The sequence below is a fragment of the Manis pentadactyla genome, chromosome 2 (assembly GCF_030020395.1).
Source record: "Manis pentadactyla isolate mManPen7 chromosome 2, mManPen7.hap1, whole genome shotgun sequence".
Classification (NCBI taxonomy): Eukaryota; Metazoa; Chordata; class Mammalia; order Pholidota; family Manidae; genus Manis; species Manis pentadactyla.
The window spans coordinates 69,532,559-69,543,054 of NC_080020.1; positions in this window are offsets into that span (position 1 = coordinate 69,532,559).

Sequence of the window (10,496 nt, forward strand, 5' to 3'; positions counted from 1 at the left end):
CTACAATGAAGCATATATTAAGATGCATTTTAAGCAAGTAAATATAAGGCTAAAACTGTCCTTTCAATGGGCAGGATATAATCCTAACAAAACTAAACCTTTTTTCTAAGAAAAAGAGAATTTTTTCTAAATATAAGATTATTTTTTAAAGTGTTCTCAAAGATGCATGGGAACATATATATACAGCATAATCTTTAATCTGTAATTCCAGCCCCACCACACTGTATTGGCCTCGGAATTAAAACAATTCTTTTCAGGCATTTTTAAGGAAGGTCATGATTGGCATGTGTAGAGAGAAATTAGGGATCAATGATTGTCTGGATAGTGAAGAAATATTGTATAGCCTCTAGAGCATCAGTTTGGCATTTAAAATAAATATGGTTTCAATCATTTAATTTATAAGAAACTAATAGCACTCTGAAGTATTTTGAACTAAACCAATTTGAAAAAAGAGGAAAGAAATCACTCTATCTCCAGTACAGAAATTCATATAGAGAATTTTTAAATGTATTTATATTTGACACTCTGGCTGTCATTCCCTTAACCTAAAGAGGATGAATTATAATAAAGGCATTTTTGGCTCAGAAAATATTACAGTGGCAGTGTTGTAGTAATGTGACACCGCATCTTGATTTTTCCTAGTATTTAACTCCACCCCCTTCCCCCTCTCCCCCAACCTTACATAAAGTAGCATTCTAAAATTATAATCTGAAATGCAAAGTGCATAATGCAAGGCATTCTTTTTCTGTGTAAGCCAAGATCACTTTGTAGCACACCCTGCAGGGGACCTAACAGGGAATTTCCAAAAACATTAATGTATTCAGAAGAAATGTCAAAATAAAGAAAGCCTGTAAACATTGTCTGTGGGAAGTTTTTTTGTGCCCTTCCTAAATGCAAAAAAGAAAACTCTCATTTTTCCACAGAAGTAGAATCCGTTTCTGCCATCTAGTGACAACAAGGCCAGTGGGTACTGAGAAAAAGAAAAACATGTTCTAAATAGACTCAACAAATGAGTCTGAAGCAACTAGGATTTTAAACACATACACACCAAGATTCTATAGAAATGAGTCTTTAGCAAGGTACCCAGAGTGTAAGCAGTATCCAGATGGTCCAGGATGATCTCTGAATTAAGAAAGAGAAAAAAAAAAAAGATAATAGTACTTATATGTACAGATTACTTTTAAAGTTATCAAATCACTGTTATATATATTTTCTTCAAAAGAGTCTGAGGGGAGTTTCAAGCACTGACTGGGTTATGGGTCCTAGAGTCTGACTGTCTGAGTTCAAAGCCTACCTGCTCCTATATTTAAAATCCTGTCAATGACCCATCCAAGCACAGGGTTCAGTTCCCCTGATTACCAGACTTTTGTTCACTGATTATGTCTTACACCCTTCTATATATTGTTAGGTTACAAAGCTGCATTATGGTGAAAGCAGTAAAGTGAAAAATCACCTTTGTTTCAAACATTCTGATTATGGAACTTTATAGGAACAGATAATATCTACAAGCGGATACAGAACTATTTGGAAGCAAAGATACCTTTGGTGAAGGAAGGTATGGCAGGAGGGTTGTGATCTGAACAAGTTTCTAAGTTTCAGGGATTTAAGTTCCTAACCATCATTTAGAACTTGGTTCTGAAGGTTTAGGGAGAAAGGAGATAAAAGTAGTAATTACTTGCTTATTTTTCTACAATAAAGCTCATTTCTCTTCTCACTTTTACCTAGTAAATAAAGCAAAGCCTCTGCACTTAAGCTCAAACTGTTCTTTTCCACATCAGAGACAATGGGAAAATACCACAATGGGCAGCATGGCCTTTGCTAGGAATATGTGGGTTCTATTCAGAGACTCTAGAGAGAAGGCTGAACACTGGGGCAGAGGCGCAGGCTGGTGGAGGGGCCTGTGGGAGTCTTCTCTCTCTTATTCTTTCCACTTCCCATATTTACATATCTCTGCTCCCAAGATCACATTTTCCTGACTTTCATCCTCCTCCTATGGCTGTTCATTTTCATATTCTGTACTGGTTTTCTCTTATCGCTCCAACCATGGCATGTTGGAATCGCAAGAACTCATTCTCTTTCCTATCTAGTCACACACCTACAGTGATTTTGTCTAGCTTCATGGCATTAAATACTATCTATATATACACTAACAACTCACAGATTTGTATCTGTAGTTAGATAACTTCCCTGAGCCCTAGAGTGATATACCCAAACTATCCCACTGAGGTCTCCATCTATATAACTGGTATTTCAAAATTAGTATGCCCAATGCTGAGCTCCTAGATCTTCCCTCTGAAACAAATACCCTCCAGCCACCTTTTTAAATGGCAACTCCATCATTTCAGTTGACAGGACTATTTAGGTTGTTTATGATGATATGATTTGAGCCTCTGGATGTAGCCAGGCCTGAAACTACCATTGGACTTCCAGGTTAGAGTGGCCAATAACTTATCATTTGCCACTCTTGACTACCACAGTTCTTAATTACTTTGCTCCCAGACTGGAAGTTTTATCCTCTGAAAACCTTCTCCAGTTTCACAAAATTGGGTCAGGCACCCTTTTCCTATGATGTCAGACATCACACACTTGTATACTGATGTGCTGTAGTGCAGATCTGTCTTATTTTTCAATTGCAAAATCCAAGGGCAGAGAGTACATCTGTGTTCTTCATCATGGGCTTTCTTTTGCAAAGCAAATATTACATATTCAATAAATATTTGTTTATTTCTTGAATGATTATGACTCTTATACCCAATTAAGCTTTTTAAACAATGTATCAATTTAATTGTCTTAGGGAACAAATAGCAAAAGCAATCCAATTCAAGTTTCTTAAACAATAAGAAAACTTATCATCCTACATAGCAAGAAGTCTCTAGCAATATAAGTTTGATATAATCAGAAATGTAACCATGTCATGAAAATCTCAATGTGTCAAATTTTTCCTCAAAATGATATCCTCATGATCATAAAGTGACTGCAGTAATTCCAGGCATCACATCCAAACATGACAATATTTAGAGGACGAAAGATACTCTCTCTTTCTTGAGTTTCTCTTTAAGACTGAGGGAGAGAGGGAACTTTGCCAGAACTGCCTCTTAAGACTTTCTCTCATACATCAATGGCCAAAGTTGACATTTCCTAAACCAGCCTCCGGCAAGAAAGAATGGAATCAACTTGATTGCCCTGGAGTAATCATTTGGATAGACAATTTGTCAACCACCATATCATGACTTTGTAGGTTTAAAAAGCCCCAATCTGTCTAAATGTGTCATAGCAAAATACCTTCCCCAAATCTATAACTGGAAGTTAAATTACTGAGAACATCCCCACCAACTCTCAGTGGCTTTCATGGTTATTTAAATAAGCAGCCCAATTTATTGAGGTAGCAGCTCTTCTGTCCCCATTGCTCCATTGTCTTACGCATAAATTAATGACATATGTGAGCTATTCCAATTTACAGGAAGCATAACTGGCAGCATTTTTCCTGGTATGTGTTTCTACCTAAAAATTTCACATATGGGATTTTCATGCCAGAAAACACACGCCAATTCCCCCGCTATTTGCTCAGATCTCTCATGGTAGTTACTGTCTGGAATAGAAGTAGAGAGTGGGGAGATAGGGGAAAACAGTTTCCCTGTCTTATAGGCTAACACTGTGAGGTGGAAGATGATTGGAGAGGGGCTCAAACTGAGAGAGGATTATAATATATTTCAATAAATTCAAAATAAAATAGAAAATTAAATAGGACTGAGTCAATTATGTACAAATTAGAACTAGATGAGAGAAATCCTTAGCTTTTCTACCAGGGTGCAATAAATTTCAAAAACTCAACTAAACATCTAAGAGTCCAAAGTATCTTATCCAACATCACTTCAGAACCTCAAGGGAATATTGAATCAAATTTGGGGGTGGGGGTAGAAGGCTCTGTTACAAACAACATTTCTGTCCTTGTATCTTAATGCTCTCTTTCTACTTTCTCAAGTCCCCTGACAACATTTTCACAAGTATCTACCAAACAAGTGGCTAGCAGTTTTTGAGCACATACTATGTATAACAGCACTCGGTCACACACAATGTTTCATTTAATTTACAGAGCCATGTGATATAAGTACACATACTTGCATTTTATTGAAGGGAACTGAGGCCCAGAGAAGTGGAATAATTTGTACAATATTACCAAGTAAGTGACAGAGCCAAGAATATGAACCTAGATCAGTCTACAGTAAAGCCCATTGGGTAAAAGATTAAGTTTCATACAAGTAAAAGTTCTTTCACCTTATAAATAATTCTAAATTTTGTGTCTAAGTTCTAAAATTTTATGTCTCCCACTTACAAAAATTCTGACAACCCTAGTGCCTAAGATCAAAGTATTATGCAGACCACTAAAGTATGCTCAGTAACAGAAATTTGTATCAGTCAGGTACAACCCTTTATAATGAGGTAATAAACAACAGCAACAGCAAAAAGTTTATTACTTGTTCACTTTGAAATAATGTGCACTATTTTGGCTCAGATGTCATTGTTCAGAGTAAGCCTCATGGCCAAGCCTAACTTTAAGAGAATGGAAAGCTGTATTTTCTGGAACATCCAGAAGCAGCAGAGGCCCGAGGTGGGTAAGCATTGGAGATACCTATCAAAGAACCACTTGGACGTCTGTGCTCTGTTTCTATGGAGGTGGATTTACAGAGAGGAGCAACTTCTCCCTGGTGACATGGAGCCACAGGAATTTACTGGGCTATACTTGTTCTATCTTCCTACATCATATATTACATTTGTGGGTACTGCATATAAATCAGGTATGAAATGTGTTTTCTACACATGTACTCCAAAGAAATCTGGTGTCAAAAGACAAAGTTAGAAACTTTTGAAGAAAAAGAAAAATGCTTAACCTAGAAGAAAATATTTTTGATTATTATAAAAGAACCTCGTGAATGATAGAGATATGTTTATTTATCTTTACTCCTCAGTTTTTTAAAAAAAACTATATATACCATATCATTTTCAAAATTACAAAAGAAATGTATACTTGCTAAATCATGCGAAAAAATACAGAGGCATTAAAATATTATTAGCTAATATTCTTTCCCCAGCTATGCTGCCCCTGAGTTAAGGGTTAAAATTTTAGTGTACATTTTTTGAAATATTACTCTATGCTCATACCAATATAGAGAGCTTTCTCTTTAAAGAGAAATTGGTTCGTACAATATCTGTTTTTCTATGACTACCCTTTTATATGAAGAGCATCTATTCACATCAGGGTACACTAATTTAACTCATTTATATTAATAGCTAAAAAATATTCTCTATTATAATTGTACGTTAACTAACGTAACAATTAACCTATTCTTATATTAATTCCAGGTTTTTACAATTATAAACAAGGTTAAAATGAACCCTATTGTGTATATGTTAAATGTACTATCACTTTTATTTTTATATAAGATTCCTGAAAATGAATAGATGAAAATGAAAGATATGCATACATGTTAAAATTTAATAGATAATGGCATATTATTTTCCAAATGGTCACTCCATTATTTTCTAGCTGTGACTACCTCAGAGGCATAGAGAAAGGATAGATGGGTTTCTCCTGCATCACTATAAAATTATGTTGCCTAAAGATTTGCTTGTAACTTTTGGGTTTAATCACCAAATGTAAATAAAAATTATCTCAAGAATTATGTAAGAAGGAAAAAAATAGCTGAGATAAAGAGTGGTTACATTTATAGGCATTCTATTTCATTAACTAGAATATGCATGAGTTCTCTACCACTTCTTCTCTTGACCAACAAAAAATATAAAATCCTAATATACCTACCTCATAACAAGAGACACTTTCCACAAAAGGAAATTCATTATTTCTTCAGAGGCTGATACAACCCAAACAAAAGATACCTATCATGCTGTTTTTAGTTCATCTTCTACATGAATCCTGTTAACTTAGATGAAGACTAAGTAAAAAATCCTTACCATTTCAGTGGTTTAATTTAGATTATCTTTTTCCAGTTGACTCTTCCTCATGTGGCCTAAAAAAAATGTAATAAATCTTTAAAATAAATTCCACAATTTTACTGCTAAACAAACATGTATTTACATTGAATATCAATATAATTGCAGAGCTTAAGTAAAACAAAGAGAAAATCAAAGTCAGAATTGTACACCAAAGTAGACAGTGTGCAAAATGTCTTGTCCAAAAGGATAAATCTTGATAAGGTATTTAACAGTTAAAGCCAAAAACATCACCAAAAGAAACAAGTAGAATTTTCCCCCTTTACCTTTATATGCCATCATCATCGATGGCCAGTCACAACAGCTCAGGAGAGCACTTCAGTAATGACAGCGTGTTGGTAAATTTCACCTTCGTGTGGCCAGTAGGCTCTGCTCTGTCATATGATCACAAGCTTTGCCCCAACCCTAAGTATACCTTCCAGGGTACACTGGGTGCTGAGATGCTTGAGGACTGTGAACAGAATCATTACAAGTCCACCACCCAAAGTGAAGAAATGATACGAAGATGACATAAAAATCATGCCTTACTAACAAAAATGAAGCAACCGTATTGTTTCAATCTGGTGAAGGACAACACATTAAACATGACAATGTCCCTGGTTTATATGGTTTAAAACTAAAACAACAACATTCTAAAGTTTGATGTTTCCTTACATACCATTAGCAAACATTTTCTTAAGCATTATTATGAAAGTACTAAATTCTATATTTCATTCTCAGTCTTAAATAGGGTTTACAGCAACTGATTCTAACATGAAGGACAAGTGATTTATTAAGAAGAATTCACAGGAGAAAATTACAAGTGGGTCAAGAAGGCAGAACATAGACAGAGGAAGCAGTGAAGCAAGGGTGAGAGTTCAGGTCAGGTCCTGAAGAAGGTAGCTTCAGACTGGGCCTGCTGGGGAATTGCGGAGTGTAAGTTTATCTCAAAGTTGTCCTCTCTGCAGATAAGGAGGCTGGGATTTCATGAACCAATCACTGATTTGTCTGCTCCCAAGAATGAGTGGCTCCAGTAACTCAGGACAATCCTCCGAGGGGATGCCAAGTGCCTGCTATTAGATGTAGAAGCCCACAGAAGGTGGGAACATACGTACAGACATTGTAAATGGGATCTATAGGTTTCTGGTGGTGTTTTCTGCCATCTCAAATTTTATTAGCACCATCTAGAAAATATCAAAACCAAGCACTACCTAACCTAGATTAGGTTATACTGTAGTTTCAAACAATACCCAAACTTCTGTGGTTTAAGGTGAGGAAAGTTTCTCTTAGTTCGCAGTACCTGTCAAGTGTAGGCCAGCAGGGGGCTCTGATCATTGAACTGATCCAAGGCTTCAGGTTCTGACAAGATGGCCACCATCTTTGTTGTCAAAAACTGTTTCAGGGAGTAAGATAACTCTAGAAGATCCTGTACTCATAAGGAAATATTTTGGCCCAGAATTGGCACACATTACTTTTTTGCTCAGAATTCATTTGGCAGAACTAGTCCTATGTCCCCTCCTCAAAACCACAAAAGGGCCTGGAGGTGACATGTTATATTGATCGCCTCAAATGTCAAAAGCTGGTGACATTTGGCAAATTAATAATCACCACAATTCTCAATGTATTCAATATCTAAAACATCACTTCTAAACCAGTCAAGGCTATATAAAAAAGTAAAATTCTAAAATTCAAAATTATAAAGTCAAAACAAATACAAAAGTTTCAAAAAGACCAAATAATTTCTATATTACAAGAAATTGAGTTGAATTCTGTTAACTCAGATCACAGATTGGAAAGTAATAGATTAGAAGTCATATATAAATATATTATAGAATTTTAGATAATAAGATTAAAAATGAAAATGCCTGGTGGTGGGGTGGAGAAAACTGACAGGAAAGGAATAAGAGAAGACCAGGGAAGTTAGAAGAAAAGGCATATATTTCCAAATTCTGCAGGAAAGTGGACCAAGGAGAAGGACAACAGCAGGAAAAAACTTAGCCTTTTGCATGGATGGAAGGTCTCCCAAATATACACTGTGATATTAGTGAACATATACATACACATATCCCCTAAAAGATGCAAATACCATACTAAAATTATTTCAAAAATGGCACTATTCTTTCTTTATTCAATTCTATGAATTTTTCTGTCCAAATAAGCAAAACAGCAGTATAAAGGAAATTACTAGTCAAGGGTAATTTTCAGAACATCTGTGACCATGAATCTTAATGCTCAAGAAAGCCCTGACTATAAACAAGCCCTTGAAGTAAAAGTGTTATTTTAAACCAAACTGTGGCCAGTTTGCAAATCTATAACTCAACATTAAGTTATTTAGTACAAGAGTATCTAAGAGCAAATGTTGGAGATTGGATTTCTAAGCAATACTGAAAAAAATATGTTAATAGAGGAAAATGTATTGTTTTAGAGAAAGGTTGCATGTGGAGGAAGATTATTTACTAATAAGCATGAGTACATTAGAGCAATATTAAGCTAGAAAATTTAAGTATATTTAGAAACCAAGTGCTTGCCAATTAATCAGTTGATTTTCAGTTAATTGACAAAGTTAATTCAGAATCTACTAAATTGGGTAATATCTTAAAACTTACTGTTGCATAACAGCAGTCAAAATATCAACACAGGAAAAGAAGTATTTACAGAGGATTATCAAGAGTATATAGTCCATTAATTTTAGAATTGATATCAATGGTTATCAATTTCTTTAAAGGCTAAATGTAATAGGACAGAAAAAAAAAAAACTCTCCAAACTTATCCCCACTCAAAATAAAATATACTGAGGCTCATGGGAACAAAATGTATTCTTAAAATGTCATTTGTTTACTAATGTCAGAACATTAGCCACTAAAATGTTTATCATGGCAGTATTGAGATAACTTACTAATTTCTCATCTTGCGTAGTGTTATAGAGTTCACTCCTTGATTCAGCAAATCCATTAAGCACTTTTCATTGGACACTGTGTCCCTATGTATTAATTTATCTTGTTCTGAAAACATCCTATTGAGGTTAGTATCATTCAATTTATTAATGTAAGTAAAACCTCCCAACTGATGAGGTTTAACTTGAGAAAGTGGTTTTCTAAAGCATTGACATTGACATTGACAAAGGCAAATTTAAAATAAAAATAATATCCATACAGAGCAACAAGTACTAAGTGCCTATTATGTGCCCAGCATTCCACTAGTAGGCTGGGGGTTATGGAGATGAGTAAGAAATGGTCTCTGTTCACCCTTGCCTGGGACATTTTCACTCCTGGTTGTAGGACTTCCTTGCTAAAGCTGGTAAAGGAATGAGGAACCTTGTAATTAGAAGCAACAATGCCATCAGTACCCAGGAGCTGAACCAAAGTTGTATTACAAAATAGCTTAAGTTGAAGCTTTGGAGCTATTTATAGACCTGATGTTGCCCTTTACTTCTACTGATATTCTGAAATCTCTCCTTGCATCAGCAGGACTGGATCACATAATATAGCCATTCCTCTCCCATAAAAATGCTGTTACCACATAATACCACAGCAAGATAGCATCTCCCAATACTTAGGGATGTTGCAAAACAAACCTATGAAACTCCTACTCTATAATAACTATGTTCTCAATTTTTTTCTTACAATATACAAATTTACAAAATCCTGTTTCCTCAACTTGATTTCATGAGCAGTTAATACACTTTTCAAAGCAACTAATTTCCTTTGACCTTAAAGATAGTGACCACATTCCCAATTTCTGATTGGTTTTTAGAACACTTAGAATCAAATTTGTGATCTACCTCCAGCAAGTATACAGAACTTCAGGGCAAATATTTGATGCACCAGCCTCACTCTTGGCTTGATTTTACTTTTTTATTCTTATTTTCCTTTTCCCTCAGCTTTTTTGAACATTTAAAATTCATTTCATCTTACATGCATGTTTATAAGTTCTGATTAATTATTTTTGTTACAACCCACAGTACGGGTAAATAACTGAAAACTAAACTCTGAAAATTACTTGCAAGAAAACATATTACAGAGCTCAGAACTTACTTGTTAAAAAAGTAAGAAAGAGCAATAGCAATACAACTGATAAGCTCTTGGAATAAAGAAGATGATTTTGAGCAATGTTGTTGGTAAATAATAAAGATATAAGTCAGAGTTAGATACAAATTACAGGCATAGACTGAAAAACAGCCCATTTAGGTTCATAGGCTCACAGAGAGATACAAACAACTGCTGGTAGAACCAGTTTTCAGCCTCCCTTGCACCCATGGTAAGGACATAACTGCTAGTACTGTACTAAACAAGCAACTGGGAAACTTGAGCAAGAAAATATATCCATATTTACATAAGGAGCCAATGGGAGATACAGACACGGGGAGTCTAATAACTATAGATTGATTTATAAAGTGAAGCTTAACTGGAAAGATCCTCTGAGCACATTTATTCCAGATTATGTAAAATGAAACTGAGTCCAGTAGCAACAGCAATACATAAAGTTCATGACTTTGAACTTAAGTTCAA